At 38.6% G+C, this 25,105-nt stretch overlaps 1 protein-coding gene across 1 annotated transcript in view; it reads left to right on the top strand.

The window, feature by feature from the left end:
- Nucleotides 1–406: 406 nt before the first annotated feature.
- The window catches only part of LOC575083 (photoreceptor-specific nuclear receptor), a 36,381-nt gene continuing 11,682 nt past the window's right edge, over nucleotides 407–25,105 (top strand). Inside the window, exon 1 of the mRNA XM_030986952.1 lies at nucleotides 407–967. The gene's annotated coding sequence lies outside the window, so the exon portion shown is untranslated. The remainder of the gene's footprint in view (nucleotides 968–25,105) is intronic.

Below are 25,105 nucleotides of genomic sequence, written 5' to 3'. Positions count from 1 at the left end.
CAGTATAAATGGGATTGACTTTTGCGATTCCTCAAGAGAGAGAGAGAGAGAGAGAGAGAGAGAGAGAGGGTGGGAAAGAGGGAGAAAACTCAGAATCAGATCGGACATGTTTGCTTTCTAACATTGCAGTTTATATTTAATTGGGCCAGACCGCCAGAAAAGTAATCCTCGGCTTTGAGAAGCCTCCATTTCATTTCACCCCTAGCTGTGTAAACCCACTTCATTGTTCCCCGGTTCGCGTCAATGAAAAATCCCAGCCCGCCTGGCGCTGTGAATATTGATCGAATATCGGAATAGCCACGCGCCGCTTATCCACACGCTGAATTCCAGTTCGGCGGTCATGCACGCGTGAGTAACGTTTAATCGTCACTGTCTTACCCGTGCTAAAATGACCTGGTTATCGGTGTGTAGTTCAAAGCGGATTCGTCCGCACGTACACGACGACTTGCACGGTGTTCATTAACCGCTCCGCATATACAGGTTCAACTGGTACACGACGGACCAGGCAGCAATTAACACACGAAGAATTGTACGTCCTTGGGGCCTGCATGAGCAACTTGAAGAGAAAGAAAAGCCACAGTTTTCGCCCACATTTCCAAAGTTCATGGCTGCCTATATACGTCACTGCGAATTGACAGCATTCTTCTGTATCTCCTTGGACTTTCGACGCAGAGACAAATAGTATTGACTGCCAGCAAGCGTATCCATTTCAAACTCCAGCCGCTCAGCGTTTGTTCGGAGCTAAGAGCCGCCCGTTTCATTCATCGATTGTGCTCGCGAAATCGTCACTCATTTGCTGACGTTTTGGCCTCTGAAAATAACATCTGAATTCGACTATCAAATTGATCGAGTGCAGGGTTAGCTGATCATTTGTGGAACTATAAAATAGAGCGAGAAAAGTTGCGACCAGGCATTGGCAATCAGGATTTTAATACTGATCAACTGTCTCTCAAGATATTCTTCTAAGGTGAGAAAATAATAAACATTTCTTTTTTCTTTATATTCCATTCGTTTCTTATAATATGAGGAATGTGCGTTGGCGGGGACTGTTTTGCTCAAATGCATACAAACCCGCCTGCAGAGGTTTTGTTAGGGGATTAGTACATATTTAGTTATGAGCTTCACTGATCAAGAGTGACACACAACACTGTACTGGTATCCTACACACTCGGTTCAGGTTTGTTAACCCTGCAGTATATAGGCCAACCCACTGGTAGACGCCACGAAAAAGGCGAATACAAATATTCTCTCAGTCTCACCAAAAACATCTTTTAAATCTATAAAGATTAATGTTATGTTCTTATTATTTGCAAGAAGCAGTGTCCACCCCTACTTGTGATGTTTTATCCACGAAGAACTATTCGGAACGTAAAACTCATTTGTTGACTTAGCCTTTAGTCTTTAAAGATACATGTATATGCTTTGTATTATAATGTTTCTTTATATTGGTAGGCTATAATAGTTGTCGGGATATACAGGTGTATAATTTTGTATATATATATATATATATTATAGGGAGACAATTCTTAAAAAATTGAATTCTTTTCCTAAACGGATATGCCCTGCATCAGCTAGTATCTTCAGGATTAAAGAAAGTAGAAGAGAAGAATGTGATAGATGAGAAGGAAGAGGAGAAGAAGAAGAAGAAGAAGAAGAAGAAGAAAGAACGCTTCAACATAGATCCTCCCGTATATTTTCTAAACAAGAACGAATGAGGCTCCATATTCTTTTATATTCATGCGTTTCATATTTTCATATTTTCTCGAGGTTTATTATTTGTTATGCCGGACCACTAATTTATAAAGATTATAATTATATACGTGCATGTTTATGTACGCAACGCATTGCATCATGCAAAGAATTTATACTTCAGAATACCTGTGTGCGCATAGGCCTAGTATACCTGCACCATCCTCATTTTCATTGATAAAAAAATTACCACTACCAGTACACCACACCACCACCGCTCATGAAAAGAGTTTTTGGTGTAGTAAATCTTGGGCGTAGTGTGATTCCTGGATGCTTCAACTTCAAGTGCATCAATTCATCGTTCGTGGTAGTATGTTATGCTGTCGCTTTTCATCAGTACCAGACGCAGATGTATTGTATCTGTGTGTGCGCGTGTGTGTGTGTGTGTGTGTTTGTAAATGTACATGTATGTAACAGATACACAATTAATTACACACTATAATATGCATGTGCGTGTGTATGTGTGTGTGTAATTGTGTTAATTATACACAGGTACTGTTCTTGCAGGGAGAGAGAGCGAGAGAAAGAGATGAAGATGGACAGATAAGTGGAGATATACTGAGAAAGAGAGAGAAAGAGAGAAAGAGAGAGAAAGAGAGAAAGAGAGGTAACGTTAAAGAAGGAGAAGAGAGAGAGAGAGAGAGAGAGAGCATCAAGAGAGAGATTATATACAGCAATGATTTTGATTAAATCATTCTGTTTAAAATAATTTGATAAATATTCCCATACATCGAGAGCTATAGGGAGAACTCACCCGCGCGAAATCGCGAAAATAGCATTAAAAGATATAAAAACATGCATTAATTTACTTCTTTATGTAAATTAATAACTACTTTTGTTTGTCTTTAACAAAACTTACAATGTACACGTACACAGGATGTAGGCTATTGTGATTATAGGTCGCTATTCGAATATGGTTTTGCCAGCGTTTCCCTGCACTTTCAACAGGTTCATTGTGGTTTCCGCAATCGCATACGGGGTTTTCATTATGCTTTGAATCGTATCGGGGATTTTTCGGCTGGTAGTACTTTTGGAAGTATAGACTTACTAGAGACAAACATGCTTTAACGACTTTACCTTTGTCCCAGTTATTGCGGTATTGGTTGGACGGTCGAAAGTACTGTATCCCATTTGCAGCTAGGACAAATATCTGAAAACATAATATGACTACGATTAAAGGTAAAGACCAGTATTGGAAACGCCCCAATTTCAAAAAATGAAATGGAAGCTCTCATTACCAATCATGTGAAAGAATACGTTTTGACTAATACATGATGATAAAAAAATTGCCGGGAAACCGCCTACTAATTCATATATTTGGTAAATTTGTTTCTCTCATGGTCTGGGAGAGGTATAGGGTAGTCCCATTTACATCTTTTTGTGTATAGTGCTTGTAACTTTACGAAGAATGGGCCAAATTTCTTATCATTTTGATGATTCCAGAACCTTGCAGATGCTAGATGCTAGATGATCAACCTTTTCTGATCGATTCCACAACGTTTCTTTCAAAATGCAATCGTATGACCATAACTGGTCTTTACCTTTAAAGGTAAAGGAGGATGCCGTTTAATGCACCCCCCCCCCACCCCCACCGTGATCACAGGAAATAAAAACTGAATTTTCGTGGAATAATAAGCGGTTGGATTTTAAATTGAGTTTCAGGCGTGCCGTCAAATTGTATTGGGTGCCAAAATGTAACAGTAATAGCAACAGTAAAATCTGTTACAATTTACTGTAATGATTGGTCGTTTTTTTTTTAACATCCACAACCGAGAAAATCGGTATATGTACACATAATGCAAAATGGAAATCCTGTTGAAGGAACCAATCATTTTCCTGATTTAATATACCGGTACCGGAGAACATGTTCTATTACGATGTATGGCAATACCATCATAGGGATATATTGTACAACTATAGTAACTACATGTATTGTATACATTATGTATAATGTATAATAAAGTTTACGTGTGTTATTTTACAATAGAGTACAGATTCCGTACAACCAATGTAATGACAAACAAAATGAACTAGACATAGAGTTTTTTTCAATAATTTTAAAAGGTCAATTATGTCGAAATATTCGCATTGGTATTATATGAATCATATACAAAATGAATGGCGCCAGCTTTTTATTCATTGTGATATTCACAATCATTGTGTGTGTATAGGGCCGCTGGTGTATATTAGTGTATATGCTACATGACTTTTGTAAATACCTCTCCCAAAACTGCTTCTGAAAGCCGCTTTGCTGTCATATTTGCTCGTTGCATTTTTCAAATTTTACAATCGTTAATCGCCATTAACCCAAATATGTCCCATTACAACAACAAAAATATATGAATACTGCACTAATTTTACTTTAGATCAGCAGTTCATTGCTTCCATCATTATGAACGTGGCCAATATGCGAATTCATAGCGAAAAGACATAATCCAGTTAGGAAAGATTCTATTTAAAAATACAAGGCATTCGGATATTTTAAGTAAAATGAATCGACTCAGCAAAATCAAAGGTTAGTCTCATCGTCACAACTGTCCAAGTTCCATCATTTTAAATTTCTGTCGAACAGTTGATTACGTTATAAAACATTAAGCTTTTTTTCTTCTTATATTACCAGTACATTTATTTTGCGACCTGCTTAACTACTAAGATATGAGTATACAGTCATAAAGTTATATATATACCTCTTAAAATTGAGGGCACTCGGTAAGTTCTCTTGTAAATGTTTGTATTGCTTTATTGTCCGGTTTATTGACATTTGATAAAGGACTCTTTCAGTTTGTAATTGCCCTGTATGTATTAGATTACGAATATAATGTCTTGGTTAAACTAATGTTTTATTTAAAATGTTTCCTTAGTCTCAAATTGTCGTTTTGTATTCATAGACATTACTGGTCTTCAGCTCTAGCTTTCTTTCATTGTGTAAGTAATCAACACAAATGATAATCAATCAAACATTAGGTCTGGTGCAGATGAATGCGTTAGTATCAACGCAACTGAATCATGGATAATGTTTATCATCCATTTATATACATTTTAGTTTGGTAATGAAAATAATAGATATTATATATATTCATATATATTATTTTCGTTACCAAACTAAACTTTATATTTGTATTGAAAATTGGCCATCACTCAACACATATATTTCCACATAATTCAATACATCATCTACATATTTTACTGAATCTAGTTACGTTTGAATTAGAGTCGAACTGGCGCTTTTCTGATGTCCCCCAACATGCACTTTATTGTAAAATAATTTCATTTTTAATTGGATGCTTTACAATTTGCAATTGCTGAATTAATGCGCTACCTTTGATAACCTTGGTCTGCGGTGGCTCCATTCCATGATTCAATTAACCAGAAACCAGCGCGTTGGAGCCCTCATTTTAAAACGAATGCCGCGCTTCACAAATACGAAATGACGCCATTCCGATGCTGAAAGTAGAAGATCAATTTTCGTAATGTCATTGACTATGGTATCCCCAAGCAAACAAGGCTGAAATAAGGTAAAGAAAATACTGAAGCACCGGCATTATGAGGTTAACGTAATACTAAACAAATTTGGTGCAAATAATGGATATTAAAAACCGGCTGTACTTTTTTTTGTTGCTTTTGAAGCAGCCGTCTCCGATTCGGCGACAACTGATAAAAATCATATCGATACGATAATTTGCGCTGATCCCAATATCGGTACTTCTTATAGAGTAGTCTAGGAAATTGGACCATTGTTTCAGATAAAAAGATTGAACGTGTGAGTTTGTAGGCATTTTAATGGATATTCGAAATTCAGTACTAGATTAATAACAGGTGATATCACTTTTGTGAAAAGATACCATTACGTATGTCAGAGTTAGGTTTCAGAGTATAATTGTACAACGCCTTCTTCTTACATGATAATTGATATTATATCCACTGAATTATTCAATGAATAATAAATTTGAGAAATGCAATCATTATCAGACTGGTTAATAATCAAAGTTTGAAGTAATATTATTCTGACTAAAAGTTATCCATGTTAATGCGAGTATCCAAAAATAGGTGAACATTATGAATAATATTAAAATAGGTTCATACAAGAAAAAAATCAATGTTTTGGCCTTTTTGACCATTTTGTGAGTGTCAAGAGCTAGAAAAACACTGATGGATGTATAAGTACAATCAACAACTCAAATCTAGGCAATGCCGTCGCTTTTTATTTGTTAATCCGAAATGTAATACCACCCTAAGTGGGTCTGAACTTCACAGTCTACCTGGGGAAAGTTGATTGAAAAAAGTGACACAGCGCGAGTGCACTTTTTCGCCGAGTCGACCGAGTGCCATTTTGTGTACACGTCTCCGTATTGAGGGGAACGCACTTTTGACGGAACCGTCACGGTGCAACGCCGCACGCGTGCACATTAGCAGGGGTATTAAAGGCGGGATCGACGTTCAACTTCGAAGAATTTCCGAAAGGGAGAGAGCCCTAAACCCGACTATACTTTTAGGGGATTTTGGTGCAACACCGCAGTCCAATTACTATGAAAAGCAGTCAAAATAAAACCTTCGTTGGTAATGGTGGTGATAATGTAACAACTGTTTGTTCATTTAATATTCGTTTTTAACTTAGAAAATGTTGCAATGTAATTTAACGGTCAGATTTATTTGGTGAAAGTTATCGTACTTCATATATTTCATACACCATCCTTATAATTTGATTTTTAGTGAATTGAATATTGCCCCAAAGTGAAAATTGTATTGCTTTACAAAAACGTCGAGCCATTGACACACTTCGTCAACGCAAAATCGATCCGCGTTGGGAATCGTTAGTCGCGTGAATGACAGAATGAGTTCTTTAATCTGCAGTGTAAGCTTTTAAGGATCGTGTGTTTCTTTTCTTAAGTAGTTATAAGTACCACTTTAGTCAAAGTACGTTGCCAAGTCTCTTCACTATGTGATCAAAGTGTCATCTTGCTGTAGATGATGTGACAAAGTATTTCTCGACATTTTCTTTCTATCTTTTTCCCTCACAGTTCATATTTACAAAGAGGTTCATTGATTTCAAGTTCCATTGTTCTGAAAACCTTGCAGAACTGTTGTTATTCCTAAAGTTCGTATTTCCATAGGTCCGTTTTTTCCGAAGGTTTGTAATTTCGAGTTTCGTAATTCCAATATGAAATAAGGTTCATCATTCCGAAAGTGGAATATAGTTCGTAAATTTCGTAAATTTATTGATTAGGGTTCATGATTCTTCATGATGATAATTCCGAAAATGAAATGAATGTGTTTCTGTTCAACTTTAGAATTACGAACCTTTGCGAAACTGAAACTTCGGAAAATACGAGCGTCTCCCCAAAAAAGTAGGTTTGTGAGGCCATACCTGCCTTTAATCTGCCGATTAGTTGGACGTACTTTTCTCTCTATTAGCTCAGCGGTGTTAACATAATGTAGAAAATGGCGGCTGTTTCGCCAGCCCCCAACGCAAAGGTCATTTGGACTTTTCTTTTATCTCCGTTCTCACTCGCTCTGCATCTTTCTCCCTCTCCCTCCCTCTCTTTCTCCCTCCCTCTCTTTCTCCCTCTCCTTTCCGTGCTCTCTCTCTCTCTCTCTCTTTCTGTCTCTCTCTCTATTTCCATTTCTCTTTCCTATGCTCCCTCTCTCCCTTTCCCCGTCTATTCCGCCTCATTCTCCTACTTTCTATCTTACTTTGCATCTCTCTTTCTCTTTCACCCTCACCTCATCTCCCCCTCTCCCCCCCCCCCCCCCCCCCCTCTCTCTCTCTCTCTCTCTCTCTCTCTCTCTTTGGAGTAAATCCCCCGTTCATAGTTCTGTCCTTTTCTCTTTCTATCTATATCATTTTACTTTCACTAATGTCTTCCGCTTTCTCTTACCGGTGCAATCCTTGCTGGATACTGCAGATTTAGCCAAGAAAAAAACCCCCACCAATTGCCAAAAGCGAAACAAAAGCTCATATTCATGCATCTTTCATTCTAATGGATCACGTATCGTTGATTCACCCAGGAAGTCGGTGTTTGAACTGATTTTTTTTCTCGCCTAATGGTATTTTTCTTCTCTTATCTTTACCCAATTAATTTGTCACATAAAAATGCTTCTGGTTGTAAAGCGTGATTGTGATGGCGGGCATCAACAATAATTGTTGCGAACTTCCAGTTGTGAAAAAAAAAATATTGAAGTGAATATAAAACGAATAGTGACGAACATCGAGCCTGAAGGCAGGATGACGCGGCTTGATAGTAATGATTGTGCTTTTTGGAAATGATTAAAAAGGATCTCAATCAGTTGAAAGGAGCAATGACCTAATTAAGAAAGCTTAATTAACAGTGATGGTATATGGAAAAGGATACGAATGAGTAACGTGTGTACGACTGACGTTGTCAGTAGTGATATGTACATGTAGTATACCAATAGGCCCATACCACTAATCATAGCTACGTGTAGTTGCACTGCTTTTACTAAAACTGGCGTTATTACAAAACCACTGCAAACAATGGGGTTTTTTTCAACAGAGCTTAATAAATCAATTTAAAGAACTTTTGAAATGCAGGTGGGGGCAAAAACAAACCCAGTCACGGAGTTATGCTCACTTGCACCGAGAACACTAGAACTAGAACTTAAAAGCGTGCCGATCAGGGTCTGCTAATTACGATGATTATCAGTTCCTCATTGAGTACTTTTTACCTCCCTTATCACGGCTGATAACAATTGGATGCACTTTTCTGTGTACTTTTCACAAAGTGGCGGTTGTCGAGGGTATAGACGCAGTAAAGAGAAAGAATACAAAACAAGTGACATTTTCTCACCATTCTTATACCGAAAGGTCGCTTGGACTTTTTTCTTTTCACACGCAGGGAGCGCCGAGCGCGGTGGAGTCTTGTGTGCGTAGGACTCCTGGGTGAATTCTTGCTCAGCCGGACCCAGCCGGGGTCCGCAGCGGCAAGTCCCGCCGGGTTCCCTGAAGAGGTTGGGATAGCTCCGAGCAAACAGTTGTCGTCTCCTCGACGTACACCCCTCCCGCCGCTTTCCTGCTCCTTCTCCAAAGTTCTTATACCTATATCCTAACGTTGCCCCCCCCTCCCCATCCCACAATGGTTCATTGTCTCACCCCTCCCCCACAACGTCAACACCACCAATAATGATATCTAAGACTACATGAAAATGCAATCGCCAGAAGTGAAGCTGAAGTACATTGAAAACGTTTCGACCCCTCCCCCCCCCCAAAAAAAAAATAATATATATATATATATATATCCACCTACTACCACACACAAACGTACTTTCTCTAATAAAAAGAAAGAAAAGCAGAGAAATTAAAACACTAATAAAATAGGGAATTAGGAAGACGTCAACGAACTGTTATACCGAAGATAAATAAAAATATAAGACCTGGTGTATCAGTCATAAATTAATGTTATCACAAGGAAACAATCAGATATGCGTGAGATGAAAAATATGAAAACGAAGCATGTATTATTGCCAACTCTTGAAATAACGCACTCTAGCAAACCCACACGACTGTGAATGATTTGCATCTCACGATCTGCATTCGCCCGACCCCCTTTTCCTTCATCAAAACACCCCGCTTCCCCTCCTCCCCACCTTCTCGTAACCGGCAGACAATAAACCATGAATGTGTTTCATTCAGACATCACATGAATTCATTGCCAATTTCACGGGGTAGTGCAACCAATCTGGAAGAGGGTACGCGGCCCATTACGAGTCATGGACTGCAAAATCAATTTTACAGGGGTGTGGATGTCGAGAACAATAAACTAACAAGTTAATGACGATTACATTGAATTAATCCACTGAAAGCTGGCCATTTCCTCTTTTGAAAGTCTCCATCAAGACGCGAGCACTTTTCTCTTCCTCCCACCTTTTTTAACGCGCACACCCTCCTTTCAACCTTGCCCGACAATGACGCCGAAAAAGTACTTGAGAACTTCTCCAACTTCCCCCCTCGACTATAAATGCACTTTTTGTGGTTCAGAGGTGTATGTTCTTCCGAATGTTTGGGGATTATTTGGAAAGTAAACATATTTGGGTGCGCTCGACACGGAGACTAAGGGTCTACTCGAACTTGCCAGATGCGTCACACGACGGGCGGACGTGGCTGCGAAGGAAAGGTCAATGCACTAGGCGAAGCTGTTGGAGGTTAATTTCATTTGGAGGGTAAGAGGTGTGCCCGGGTAGAGGATTCGTGGTTACTTTGGGGCCAGCATATCACGGGTTCACAGCCATGATCGTAAGCGTGACGGAATGGCTGTCGTCGCCTTGATTACAGACTTAATTTCAATTTTTGAAATGTGGTATACACACCTTCGATCATAAAGTTCAACATTCATTATTTTGGCCGAGGTAATTTGGCCGAGATCTTCTTTGTGCCATCGAAACCCATCTGGTTCTCACGTTGACCACACCCACCCAATACCCCCCCCCCCCCCCATTTCTCTCTGCCACAACACACATTCATTCATACGCACATACTCGCACCCACGCACGCCCACTATTAATATCACCACTCTCCAAACAAAAATCCCCATTGTCTGAGACATTCCTTAATATCGAAGTTGCATTTAAATTACAAAACATCTTTTTAAAGTAGGCCTATATACAATAAGGCACCCCCAAAAAAGTTTATCTGCTAATGGATGGCGATTTAATCAACTAAAATTAATACCATATTGTCACAACCAAATGTTACCATTGTATTACCTTTGATATTGTTAACCGGTTCTTTGCACTAAATCGGGGTTAATCGAATTCTATGGCTCTATACAATTATCAACAATAGAGAAGTACCACTACTACGTCATCAGCCTTGATATGCTAATATTATGTGAGATAGTAGTACCATGGCTTGTATAAATGTGGTAGGTTACTGTCTAAACACTCACATGACCTTAGCTATTACTAGTCAATAGTCGGTTCTATTGTCATTGACTACATTCTAAACCGTCTGTTATATTCCATGTATAGTAAATATTATCTCCCGTAACTCATCCTTTTACAAAGTCTGTTTATTGTCATCGACTTAAATAGTTTGTACAAGGAGTTACCAGCACTCATTGGTTCAAGAGTACAGAATCTGTAGAAAACAGTACACCGACTTTAGAAAATGATATGTTCTGTTTTCGTTGACTAAATGACCGAGTTCCCATCGCAGAGATATGAAATTTGATATCAATTCCAGAAAGGGATTTTGCACTTCCCTTTTATTACGTGTTAGTTTATGGAATTTTATCGGTCTACCTTTGGATTCTCTCCTTAAATTACAAGTAACCGAAGAGAACAAAGTACCATAGTAGAAGGAAGAAAGTTGTAAACAGATCTAATGGGGTTAATGACCATGATAAGACAATGCCAACCGCTTAAATAACACGGTCAGTTTGTAAATCGAAAATTGGTGTATGAAAATATTTATCTATTCGTCTACGGCCAGGAGAACTGATATTTCATTCAGAGGAGGCGGTAGTCGCAAAGTACATCGCGAGATCAAAAAGTAAGAGCGAAGAGAGAAATATAAATTCTCGTGAAAGCTCAGGGTAGTTTATTGAAATGGACATCATCACAATCAGCACGAATAATTGGCTGACGAGTAAAGCACTAAAAAGGCTGAAACGCTAAAGTATGTTCACTCTATGATATACAAATTAACAAGTCGTGACGTAAACTGAAATAAACTTGTCAGAGTAGATAAATAGAAAGAAATATCGCCTGAAATAGTGGGCAATTTTTTTTTTTTAATAGCGTTTTTCACCGAAGAGCAACCCTGTAAGTACGCATGCACTCTGGCCAGTGAGTGAATACATAAATGACCTTCATGAACTTCCACTCGGTAAATTGGCGGGAACGCAATGATACAAAAAATTAAGGAAGACGCCTCGGAAAGTACGACCGAACCTGCTTCCAACACCATTCAGCAGACGATGCCGTGCGTTATTTCTCCCTCTCCTGTTTTCCCTCTCACTCTCTTTATTTAGAAATCATATTTTTATCCCTCCAAATACATAAAATTCTCTCAGGAATTATCCCACCGACTGAAAAGTTCATCTGATTAGAAAATTGCACCAGGTATTATTCTTTAGACTCAATGTTTAGTGTTTCATAAATAAAATATTGCTTTGCTTGCCTGTTCTCTCTCTCTCTCTCCCTCCCCTCTCTCTCTCTCTCACTCTCTCTCTCTTTCTTCACCTCTTTTAGTTTTTGATTAACTGTAAAACTTTAAGAAGAGAACGGAAATTGAAGGCACTTTTATTCGAGTTCGCTGTTAATTCCAGTATCTAGGTATGTCGTCATAAAAAGAACGTTGGGCGGTGACTTTGCGACACTAGTTGTTTGTATAACGGGTTAAAGATAAACTTTAGTACTGGTAATGCGATTGCATTGTGAAAGAAAAGGTGTGGAAAGGATCAGAAACAGTTGATCATGTAGCATGTACATTGTAAGCATGGAGATATGTCCATGATGTAAGTATTGGTGTGCACTGCAAGGTTCTGGAGTCATCAGAATCATAATAAATTTGACCGAGCCTTGGTAAAGTAACAAGCACTGTACACAGAAAGCTATATATGGGACAACACACATGGTGTCGGGGCTAGTACTACCTTGATTTCCTTGTCTTTCTATACTCAGCCATTATACATTTTCTTCCAAAATTGTATGGCACATGTCATTTATTTGTAATCTTGAACATTCGGTGTAAGTTTCGTTTGATTCTGTGAGAATTAATTTTCTTTCTTTTTTACCAGAACTGGAGTTTATCTTTAAGTCAAAGGAAAAGTGCAAGAATAGTGTGATGAAACTTCATGTACGACGAAGTGGCGCCATCCCTTTTTCATCATTCACAAGTTTTATTTTCCTCTCTAATCATTTCATGATTTATAATTGATGTGAGGTGTGGATGACGGTGAAGAAAGAAAAATAACTAAAAGTACGTGCAACTTCACATCTCAAACACTCGTGTTATTTTGAGCGATTGCTGTCTTTGCACAATTATTTGTTTGATATGCTTTTAATCGTCATACTTTTATTTGCGCTTGGTATGAATATATCACTGCTCATGCATTTTCAATGATCAAGATAGTATTCGATTTTCCGATACTCGTACGGACTTTTTTTTAAACCAAAACAAATTTCTTTCTTTTTTCTCTTTTTATTTTAGGAGGGGGGTATCAATTTACATTCAACCCTTCTGTAATAACAACTCATATTTAAAACACCGAATCATGATTTATGATTTTTCTTTTCATCTTCATGTACAACGCTTGTATGTATTACCATCATAAACCTTTCCCCCGCCCCTTCTGAACCTTTCCTTTTTATTTTTATAATTTTTTTAATCCGCCGATCGATGGGAGGGGGCGACCATATAGGGCTATGCCACTATTTCTAGCCTCCCTACAAGGCTTACCAATTATCTGATCATATAGATGCAGGCCAGCCTTGATGTTTGATGTGATCGAATTAGGATGGTATTATGACGGCCATAGTAATGCATCTACCATGAGGGAGGATAATACTATTTAATAGCGCGACCTTCGCGAATGCTTTACATCTGTGCTCACAAAATGATGCGATACGTACATGCAAAATATAAAAAACATCTGACTCGTAGAGGGCCGTTTTCGAAGTAGATTCATAGAATAGAAAGTTAATCATGAAGAATTTTCCGTCAAGACCTTTAATTTTGGCTAGTTTTTTTTTTCTTCTACTTCTTCATAGGTGTATTTAATTTTAAAGAGTGTTTTAAGATTAGATTAAAATGAGGAAGAAAACAAAAAATGGGAGAACATTAAAGTTTGGTATTAAGATTTACAAAGGTGGATTAGGAGTCTCGGTGCCGATTCGGATTCCAAATGCCGAGTCCGAGTGCCGAGCCCGATAGACTATAGCCCGAGCTTCGAGTTCTATTGCCGAGGTCGAGTGACGAGCCCGAATGCAGAGCCCGAGTGCGAGGCCGGGTGCCGAGCTCGAGTGCCGAGCCCGAATGCCGAGCCCGAGTGTGAGGCCGGGTGCCGAGGTCGAGTGCCGAGGTCGAGTGACGAACAGGATAGTAGAAGAGCCTGCACAATATAATATTTTGAGAAATCTGTAAAAAACTGAAATTTAATCTCTTTTTTTTTCTCTTATTTTCGGGTCAATGGCCTTTCAAAAATCGGAAATTCGGATGCCGTGCAGAAAATCGTGTCATCCAAATCTATGGTAGATCAGACTTCCTCGCTGTATACTCCTGCACCGCTGGGGGGAGTGGACCTTTCTATACAACAGTTCATTTTAGCGCAGTTTACTCATTAATAACAACTCTTAACAGGAAATTCTGCAGCTGAGAAGCCCCCACATTTTTTGCCGCCTTTTCCTGAAGTTTAATGTCTTCTGCCAGAAATTACTATGAAGCATAGAGCTTTGATAACAGCTTCATAGCACTTCCATAACCTTATAACATTCTGTATAATTTAATTATCGTTACCGTAATTAATGTCACAGTCGGAGGTACTTATCGGAGTATCAATTGTAGTTTCTGTTAAACAGGTTTTTGTGTGTAATAATTATTTTTGAGATATGATGCATTGGCACCCCCACGTTTCCCCATGGCAGATCTAGGATTGCCTTGAAATGGGGGTGGGGGGCACAATTCTGAACATTTTTGCTTCCAAATAGTTGTTTCCAAGTACCGTTTACTGAGTATTAAAACATTGGTCATGGGCCCTTTACCGGGCACGGGCACATTATTACATGTGTTGTGGTCCAGTGGATAAATCACTGGGCTGTGAACCACAGGGTACGGGGTTCGAATACATTGCCACAGTACTAACATCCTCTGGCAAGACGTTTATCTATATCCCCCCCCCCCGCCCAGGTGAGGTAAATGGGCACCTGGTAGGATTACTCCCTGGAATGCACTGTGCGCCAATAACGGCTGCCGGAGCTACATGTATAGCAGGGGTAATACTTTCAACAGCTCTTTGAAAGGGCATACATGTAGGGGCGTTATCCCCCCCCCCCCCTCCTTTAAAAAACACTGCCCCACCTCCGGTCATTGATGTACTTTACTACTAGCAGAATAATTGTTTGTTTCAACCTACAGTACTTGCAAAACTAAAAAGTACTGGTATAGCTTTTAAACTAAGCGTACAGACAGACCTGGGAGATACTTGACCTAAATAAATCGATTCCTAATTAGGGTTGGCTATAATGAAAAACAAAACACATCGATACCATACCAGTCTGAGTATATGAAAAGGGAACTAAACTTAAGTCCAAGTGGGTGAAAGTTAAGGATGGATTAGTGTTTTGTTTTGAGAAACTTTGAAACGGCTAGAATTTCATGTTAATTATTCGCGAATCGGAGAGTCACTTGAACTCCAGGGGGAAAAACACAATTCAAAGTACGACAAGAGTTCATTCGGTGGAGATACAGGAACTTCCGCAACATATCCATTGCACAAAAGAAGAAAAAACCCTGGTTTTTATGACTAAGTGATAAACAGAAAGAAAACATGGTTTTGGATCTTTTTTCTATGAAGAGGAAGTGGTGATGAATAGTCCCGAGTGAAAGTAAAACATGAGAGAGTAAGCATGGCAGAAGTAATCATTTTCGAAATCGAGACTCGCTTGATTGGTGTCTTTGTCTTCGGGGATAGTTTTCTTGGTGTGAATTGGTGGGGATCCAGTGACCCGGCATTGCACTTTTTTCTACCGGTACGACCCGTTGAAAATGATGATTATGATCATGATTTTTCTTTAAAGATGACAGAGCCTTTTGTGGTTGACACGTTTTTCGGTCATGACAAGCGGTTTGTAGATAGGTTTGCCATCACAATGAACTGGTGTATGTTTTTCTTTGTTACCTACATGTATATACATTTACTAGGAATGGTGTAATTCAGCTTTGTCCGACATTTTTAATTTTTTCTTTCTTTCTTCCTCCCGTTAGCTCTTTTCTCTTTCTCTCTCTCTCTCTCTCTCTCTCTCTCTCTCCAAAATGCGTTTCCTTATCATTAATACAGTTCCACCGACCTCATTTTACTACCTCCCTGAAATTATACCACATTTATAAGGAACTTTAAGAAATGTAGCAATCTATGAGATAATTCTCCCGATTAAAAGAAAAATTATAATATTTCAAGGGTGAACAAATGTTTTGACCTGACAAACAGTAACTGATTGTTGAAATCTAAAATGGCCTCAGACAACGGCTTATACAATCTGTTAATATCCTACAAAACTGTCATCTGAAATATCACAAAGGCTTCGCGCTTCGAACACGGATTTCCGTCATCTTTTCCCGCGTTCATGACGTTGCTGCAAATTTAAAAATTACGCCCTTCAGCGCTTTAATGTGGCTACAGCGGAGAGGGCTGTAAGTGAATGACAGAGTCACATCGTCACGTTAAGAAGGTTGACACCCGTCTTTATTGATTTATTGACACGAGCACCAGCTCCAACCTCACACACAATTTGATTTGTTAAAATGCTTGATTAATCTGATTGAAATTAAGATGTAATAGACCCTCGAATTATACACTGCGCGTACTTTCCTGTTTTATCATGTTGATGGAGAGAGAGAGAGAGAGAGAGAGGGGGGGAGACTCGAACTGGAATTTGGATGTGCTACATTTGACAGGTCGTAATATCTACGCGTATTCTCAGAACTCGTGCATTTTCATTTATTTTTCATGGGAAGAGGGGGATTACGAATAACGCTATCAATGAACATCAAATCATTTAATATAGACGCAACCATGATCTGATATTACATTAGTTAGATTTTCAGGTTGAAATTGTGTTTTCTTGTACAAAAATCAAGAAAAAGAAAGAGCGGAGGAGGAGTTAAACAGAAAGAGACAAGACAGAAAAAGCTTTCATTAATTCGGTTGAAATGTAGATGCAAGAGTACGTTTGATGATGTAACGAGCGACTTTTCCAAGAATAACTTTAAAACCTTCGCTATCATTATACAATGCTATCGTGTAAACGCCCCGAAATTAGCAATAATGTGTGATTTGAACTGTATATGTACTTCAAGAGATACGTGTTATAGTGTTTATACGGTTCACTCCTTCCACAGCCATGTAGATGTACTTTATAATGCTAGCACGGGAGTATGTTAAATCGTGCGCGAATCACAATGTATTCAATTCCTGTTGAACCTGACAGTGCACTTCGTCATATTCCACGATTTATTAGAGGTTTTTATCGCCATTTTGTTCAAAAAATAATAATTCGCAATCAAGTCTGTACATGTCTTTACATGGTAGAGTGGTGATCATATATTATTTTTGTGGAATCTGTTGTTGTTGCTGCTGCGTGCTTGTGGGGAATTAAACTCCTGCCGAAATTTAGCAAGGTATAAGCTCGGGCAAATTTGCTAGTTGTGCACAATTTAATTTGACTTTATACCGTTGGTTGGAGCCAGCAGCGACTTTGGTAACAATTCAAATTCTGAATTTAGTGAGGAATCGCAAAGGAAAATAATAAATCAAACCACTCATGTAAAAACAATCGAAGTCTGAACAGACGAACCACGTCTCTGAACCGAACTACATTTTAAAAAGAGATGCACTCTAACATTGCGCATAGCTAAAATATGATATCAGAGGTATTCAAACTTCATTCATCCTTTCAACGTGCTTTGAGAATCTTGCCATTATTTGGTACTGTTTAGAAGTGCAAAAACGCAGCAACACGTAATGTATGCAGACTGGATTTCAAATATTGTAGCTCATTCGTTAATAGTAGGTTAATGAATAACTCGTCACTATAGGTCCCAGGGAAAGAATCATCCACCAATTTGAATTAGTAAACCGGTTTATTGTGGTCCTACCTATCATGATGTGACTCATCGCTGCAGTCATGTGACAACCTTTTGTTTCTAGACTTCCTTTGGGTGTCCCGTGGTTTTATTTTTTTTTGAAATTCTAGCCGTTTAAAAGCTTCTCAAAACAAAACACTAATCCTTCTTTAACTTTCACCCACTTGGACTTCAGTTTAGTTCCCTTTTCATAAACTCAGACTGGTATGGTATCGATGTGTTTTGTTTTTGTGTTTTTCATTATGGCCAACGCTAATTAGGAATCGATTTATTCAGGTCAAGTATCTCCCAGGTCTGTCTGTACGCTTAGTTTAAAATATGTACCAGTACTTTTTAGTTTAGCAAGTAGGATGAAACAAGTCCTTTTGAAAACCATTTCCATCACATACTGAAAATGTGCGAGCATAACGATGACATATTACGTAATCCGAATATATAGGAAATACTACATGGTATCGAAATTGCCCCTAACTTATTTTATTTCTTGAAAGTTTTCGCGATTGTGCTCATTATCGTAGTCTAAGACATGATAAATCCTATTGTAAAAGAGGTTTCAACCGAATCAAGAACACTTTATCATCATCTGTATATTTTGTCACTTTGCTTCTTGTGAATTTGTTGTTGATGATGTAGCAGACAACCCTCGGACAATTTGAATGAATCTGAATGAATTGCCAAAGGGCACTATAGGACATCGATTTGGTTTCGAACCAGGGACCTCCCGGGTTACGAGTACAGTGCTCTACCGCTGAGCCATCGCGTCTCCTAAACCCGTCGCGCCCCCGCGATGCTGTTGGATAATAATTAATCCCCGATATAAGTCCTCAAAGAGTCGATTTCGGCTACTTTTTTGTTGAAGCATACATATTGTGACCATGGTGACACGCGTTGTAATGAGCGGGCCGCACGTGCAACCGTGCACTAGAAAACTGCTCTGGGGTTAATGGTAATTAACTTTATCCTCATAAAATTGGACAGGTCAGAATTGATCAAAGACGGCATCCCCTTTATAGAAGTCGTTAGTGGTCATTGCTTATTCGTCATTATATTGATGTACATGGTGGTAATAGTGGTGGGGTGGTAGTGATGGTGGTGGTGGCGGTGGGGGTGGTGGTGGCGGTGCGAAATTATCAGAAAAAAAATTATCTCATATATTTTTATCACAAAATATTCATAGTTGTACCAGCAGAAAAATCTGAATGAAAGTGATAACGTCGAGACCACAGTATACACAATTATGGTTTTGCGTATGATACATTTCATTTCATTTCATTTCATTTTTATTTTTTCATTTCCAACAAAATACAATACATAATAACGAATACAATGTAAAATGTATACAAAACATAGTTACATTGGTAATACACAAATCTTAATAATAATTTATACATTTTAGGAAGACAAAAAAATGAATTTTTTTGAAAAATGAAATACATGAAACCTATGAGAACTCACTATTGACTCGTCTTTTCATCTCGTTTTGATTATTATTAGAATGACTGATTTTCAGTCAGATAAAACAGGTGATTCGGCCGTCTTTATGAGATGCGCAATCATTCATCCTGTTACACTTTTGCCAGAGGTAATTCCGATTTTATCGCGACGGAGAATGCGACGATGAAAGCTAGCGCGAATTTATGAATTCAAAATTCATGTTGGAAATGATAACAATCAGTCATTGATGAATATCTAATATTGGGATCATCCCAGCTCCCCCCTTCCACTCTCCATCTCTCCCTCCCTCCCTCCCTCTATACCCACATACCCCTATGTCCTAGGTCCGTCAAATGAAGTGGGAGGGTAAATTTGCCTACATTTTTCAATTCTTTTATATATTTCATTTTTAAGCTCATCAATTTCTTTTTCTTTATTTCTCTGCCTTGATATATAAGTTTGGACAATATTTCTATATTTGTCTTTTTTTTAAATATGTTTCTTCATTCGTTTTTTTTTTTCGTGGTATCTCGTTTGCTTTTCCTTGAAATGTTCATTGTTCTGATATAAAGTGATATTTACTTTTTATTCTGCTTCACGCCAAACTGCAGGTCAATTACTTGGTTAGAATTGCCAACACGCTCGTGACTCTTTCGTTTGATGTTTTTTTTTCTTTCTCGCCATCAATGAAATACTCTCATCATCGCATGGCCTCCTCATGTTTTGTTCCTGGCGATCGCTTTGTCTTTTTTGCTTTCACTCGCGGCATTAGAATTAATGAATGATGATTGAGGCAAATGAAATGGAAATGCGATTCAACCAGATCGTAGCTTCGCCCGTCGAGGGATTTGTCAGGAAACAGTTTACTCCAGATAATACAAGCAGATAACTCTCTTTTTTCTATTCAGGGCTTTGTATATGTATAGGCATATTACCATTCGGAGCTTGCAAACGTAGCAACGTGACCAAGAAAATTACTTTGCATTTTGATCACTTGTTGGTCTAGAAAATGAACGTTATAATACATCTCTTTACTAAGACTTTGTGCCTGTGTCAAGAAAGCTACTTTGTTGCATTGTGATCGTTTTGTTGAAGATTCTAAAGGTTAAACTCTGTATTTCTTAAAGGTAAAAGTATTTCTTTCTTTTGATATCAACGACTTTAAACCTTAGTAGTGGTAGAACCGTGATAATTGATACAAGTCATGTAACAAAAAATGGCGTATTAAGTAAAATAAAACAAATTCACAGGGTCAGTTTGCCGAGGTAGTAGTAGTAGTACCTTTATACGACGACCATTACCGCCATACCATATAAATGTTCGAGTAGGGCATTAATTATCTGTGATTTTGCAGAACTTGTAAGTCAGCATTTTCAGCATTGTGTTTACTTATATTTCTTACAAATCGTACAATATATTCATGTCTTGCAACATTGTTTTATATCTTATCGAAAAACAGTAGAATACTGGAGGCTGAATAGAATATCCTATTGTTTATTGTTTAGACAATGCTATTGATCTGATTTAGCTAGGAGGGTTCATTTTCGATATAATAGTAATAGAACAATGTCTATTTCACCTTGGCCATGTCTAGTGACTCACCCCAGCTAGGAATTATGCCAACGTGCATCAAACCAGCGATGGGGGGGGGGGGGGGGGAGGGGGGCAGGCGTTAAGGGGTCAGTTCAACACGCAGTTAACAGTCAATATGACGGTGAGAAAAGTTAGTTAATTCAAAGTAAAGTCACGCGATGTGTATGTTATTTGGCGGCAAACGGAATGAATATAGATACAAATTTATTGGGGCGGTATTGGCGAGGTAAAATCGCCACGAGCTGTCTGGTCACGTGACACTATCTCGCATTGACCTCTCCGTTTTAAATCGGGTCACGCGCGGAAAACTGTCGTCTCATCCCATACTACCATGGGTAAAACCACTTAGCTCTTGCATTGAGGTTAATAATACTCCATTCTGATAAAAATGATTTAATCCGACTCGATGAGCATTTTATTGTGTGTTCACATGATAACTCTAATAAGTGCCGTGGGGAGTGGTTTGTTCACTTGACTCTCAATCGAAGGGTTGACGATTTGAATCCCGGTGTGAATGTTCCTTGGGCAAGGCATCAGTCCACATTTGCCACGATATACCGTGGTGTAAAGAGAAACCTGAAAACTGCTTGGTTTATTGTAACAATTGCAGGGCACTCAAGAATTATGAGTAATATTAATGCTCACGTTGCTACTCTGCGTAAATAAGACAATAAGCAGTAAAAATACGGAATATGAAATTACAAATGGCAAATATTGGCTTGATACGGGCAGATGTAATGTAATAAAGCACAGGCGTAGCCATACCAGTTTAACATGGGGAGGGGGTTCACACACGAAATCCCAGTAACCCTGGCGTAGGGGTAGGAGTAGGGCAGGGTTAAGGTATTGACCCCGATGTTCGTGGAGGGCCTTGTTTTAACAGGGGGCATGTCCCCTCTGTACCCCCTGGGCAGGTTGAATAAAAGCACAATACATCGATGTTCTTACGACTACATGTACCTGCAGTACTTATCAACGTGCAAGCGTGTATCGTATTTTCTATGACTTCCAAGACAATTTATTGCTGAAGGCTATTGACGCATTTATATATTCCCGCTCACAATTCGTGTTCCAAAACAGGATGTAATTAAAAATATTGTATATAAAAGATATTTCTGAAGAAGCCTTCAGATAAGAAGATATGTCCGCAATTAGGAGGGGCTTCTGTCATAATTGCCGTGTGCTCATTCTTCGTAACCTTCCTTTGTGGGCCATTACACGTCTTGTAGAAATTATCATGATCACCAGCATTCAAGGCTCTGCATGTATGGTGTCGTTAAAGATCTGTTAGAAAATGGGAGGAAAGCGTGATGAGCAAACTGGAATACTGTCACCCTATACTCCAGAACAAATCGAATGAAAATAAACACGTTTTCCTTTCAAAGTGAAGAAAAGGGAGATTAAAATGGCATTAGCTTGGAAATCAATTTATTAGCCGGACTGACAGTTTGAAAGGAAAATGGCTTATCGGGGCGGTCTGCGCTCAAAATATGAACTATAAACAGAATCTACGGTCGCTGATTATTGCAATAATGGATGAATTGAACATTCATCAAAATGCCACCGCATTCCCTCCTACGTCATTACATAAGAACAGCTCGCAAATTACCTCGAGTTTCGAAGAACATGAAAAGCCTTTAAAAGAACAAATATTAAATTGTGTAAATTATATAAAACATTTTTTAATGAAATTCGCACAATACGATTACCTTGATCCTCTTATGTCGTGTTTCGTTTCCATTGACGCGTGTTGCAAGAATTATCTAACTGTATAGCAAGCGTACAATGTGGACGCAGTTCTCTCTTTTATACATAACTTTGAAAAATGTGTTGTGACTCGGTGAGAATACATATCCGATTTTACAGATTTATTTTGACTACTCTAAACAAATACTTTGTCATATTTGTAATTCCACAAGGAAGCCAAATTAATATAACCCCTGCGACCAGTTGATTATTTTACAATTTTATACGTGTCGGAGGAGCATGTGCCACACAAGTCCCCCCCCCCCCCAAAAAAAAAAAAAAAAAAAATCGAACGTCGACCTTATAACCTCTCTCGCATATATTGATGTGAAGACACGGCGCACTTTCAGTTGCGATGTCTAAACTTTACACTTAAAAGAGGTAAATTAGATCAAATCGTATTGAATTATTAAAAACCATAACAAATGGAAACCATGCACTCCAGAACCGAGACACATGTTTTATACTTCCGTAAACAAAGTGGGCCGCATAGTACGTTAGCAGGTCAACGGTATCTTCGAACAATCGAAATGATATCACTAATTAGATTGACATGATCAATATTTACTCGTGATAATGTATGGTTAAGAGCAGCTGACGGGGCCATGTCGGAAACACGTCGAAAGGGCCTGGTTTATCGTCTAAATAATCCTAACCTCGATCGGTTTTGTTCACCCATAGGTCACTGATGATATTGCACATGAAGCAATGTTTGTCCAATTTCCCTGTGTAACCAGATATGAGTCATGTGAATGTACTTGAATTCTCGGAACTTTTTTTTATTTTCAGAAAAGGGCACTTTTTTTAGACAGTTTATGGGGAATTTTAAACGAATATGTACTTCTTTTCTGTACTTCTTCCTCTTTTTTTTTCTCTTTTTTCTTTTTTTTTTTTTGGGGGGGGGGGGGGGGGCTTTTTCTCATTTTTTGCCTATTTTGGAGGATTTTCTGTTTTATTCATTACTCAGTTTTACTGGCTTTTGCTTTTAAATCCAACGACAATCTTTCTTATCCATTCACAGATATAACAGGTTACAATTAGTATTCAGTATCTACGCATCCTATGTCTGTATTTGTGTTGTTTAGTTGGAGAGTAAGCAGTTACTATCAATATTTCGATAAAGATTTTCATTAGTTTTACATAATGGTAACGCATGATCCAAGCTTCTATACGAACCCACGGGATTGGATGAAAGCTTACCCGTTAAATTTGTATGGTTTATAGAAGCTTAAAAATACATTTTATCGTTGTTCCGTTTGGACAAAGGAATAAAGAATATAAACGGGTGCTTGGTTCTCCAAAGTAGATCGAGGTCATCCGCAGTAGCTGGCATAAAGGTCGTCATTCAGCGCTCATTTTACACCTTTTTGTGTAAATTCATCCCCGTAAAAACCCTAGACGATTACGTAACCCCAGAAGCGTGCACGCGTCAAGCACCAGCCAGCGGGGACGTTCACACCCTTCATACGTCACCACCCTGGGACGAGGGTCATTCACATTAGTTTTAACACAAAGTGCTGGTTAATGTTAGATACGGGTTGGACACCGCATTCGTATATGCGGTGCATCACGGTATCAGCAGGAAAGCCACTCAGCAATACTATAAAGAAGAGAAAAAAGTAATTCAATTTGCGTGCCTTGTTCCTTCAAATGGCTTATTCAAATCATTTTCATTGCGGTATTTGCTTATTGTACTCAACAGTTGGGACGATTCATTTTTTTTTAATCCTCGAAAAAAGAAAGAAAAAGATAGATAATTTGCTTGTGCTACCCATTCAAATAACTTATTGAAATGACTCTCATTCAAAACATTTCTAGTGCTACTCATACTTATTGTACTCGGCAAAGGGGATGTTATGTTTTCCTCGAAACTTCAAAATGATCATTTTCTTTTTGCCCACTCCTTTTTGTGATCGACACATGGTTATATCTTTACAAGCTCCATTGGTGCTTGTTTGAACGCAAACTAATCTCCATTGCACAGGTGCTGATTTGCTTCGCTTATTATTAGTGGTGGAACAAACGAAAAAGAAAAGAGAAGAGCGTGAAAGAAAGAGAGAGAGAGAGAGAGAGAGAGAGAGAGAGAAAGGGGGCGGGGAAGAAAAGGGGAAGAAGAGGAAATCGATTTCCTGATTTGCTTTGCTTATATAAGTGGTGGAACAAAACGAAAAAGAAAAGAGAAGAGAGTGAAAGAAAGAGAGAGAGAGAGAGAGAGAAAGGGGGCGGGGAAGAAGAGGAAATGGAGAGAAAAAAAATAACGCGAGCTGTACATGGACCGTTGAAATGCGAGGAATCGGACGTCGGGGGTGGGGGGGGGGGGGGTGGGCTGCAGGATTTATAAAAGATGATTTACAAGTTATCATGATATTTCTTCATTATTGTGGTTGTTATTGTTGGTGCTGCTGTTCTTATTTGTTACTATTATTAACTCCACTGTTTTCTATACTTCTCCCCCTTGACGATCTGTCCGTTATGTAAAATATTCCGTATCCATAAAATACATTCCAAAAAAGGTATGCAATCACGTGGCATTGTGCAATATATTTCCCAGATACCATTAGCCATGACTTGTATTCATAATTTCGTGTGCGCGTGGGAGCGCTATGAATTCGTGATGATCTTCGTTGGGGATTTTTGTAATGGTTGCCATGGTTACCTGCTGGAGATTGGCAAGGGGTAAATATTGACGCAAGTTTGAAATTTCCGTCGGCAATCCTCCATCCCATTTGAATAAATCATGTCAACATATTCCTGGATCTGGATTTA

Source organism: Strongylocentrotus purpuratus, unplaced genomic scaffold (genome assembly GCF_000002235.5).
Source record: "Strongylocentrotus purpuratus isolate Spur 01 unplaced genomic scaffold, Spur_5.0 spur5_scaffold_16, whole genome shotgun sequence".
Taxonomy (NCBI): domain Eukaryota; kingdom Metazoa; phylum Echinodermata; class Echinoidea; order Camarodonta; family Strongylocentrotidae; genus Strongylocentrotus; species Strongylocentrotus purpuratus.
Note: the sequence above shows the minus strand (reverse complement) of the source record. Positions and strands in the feature narration are given on the sequence as shown.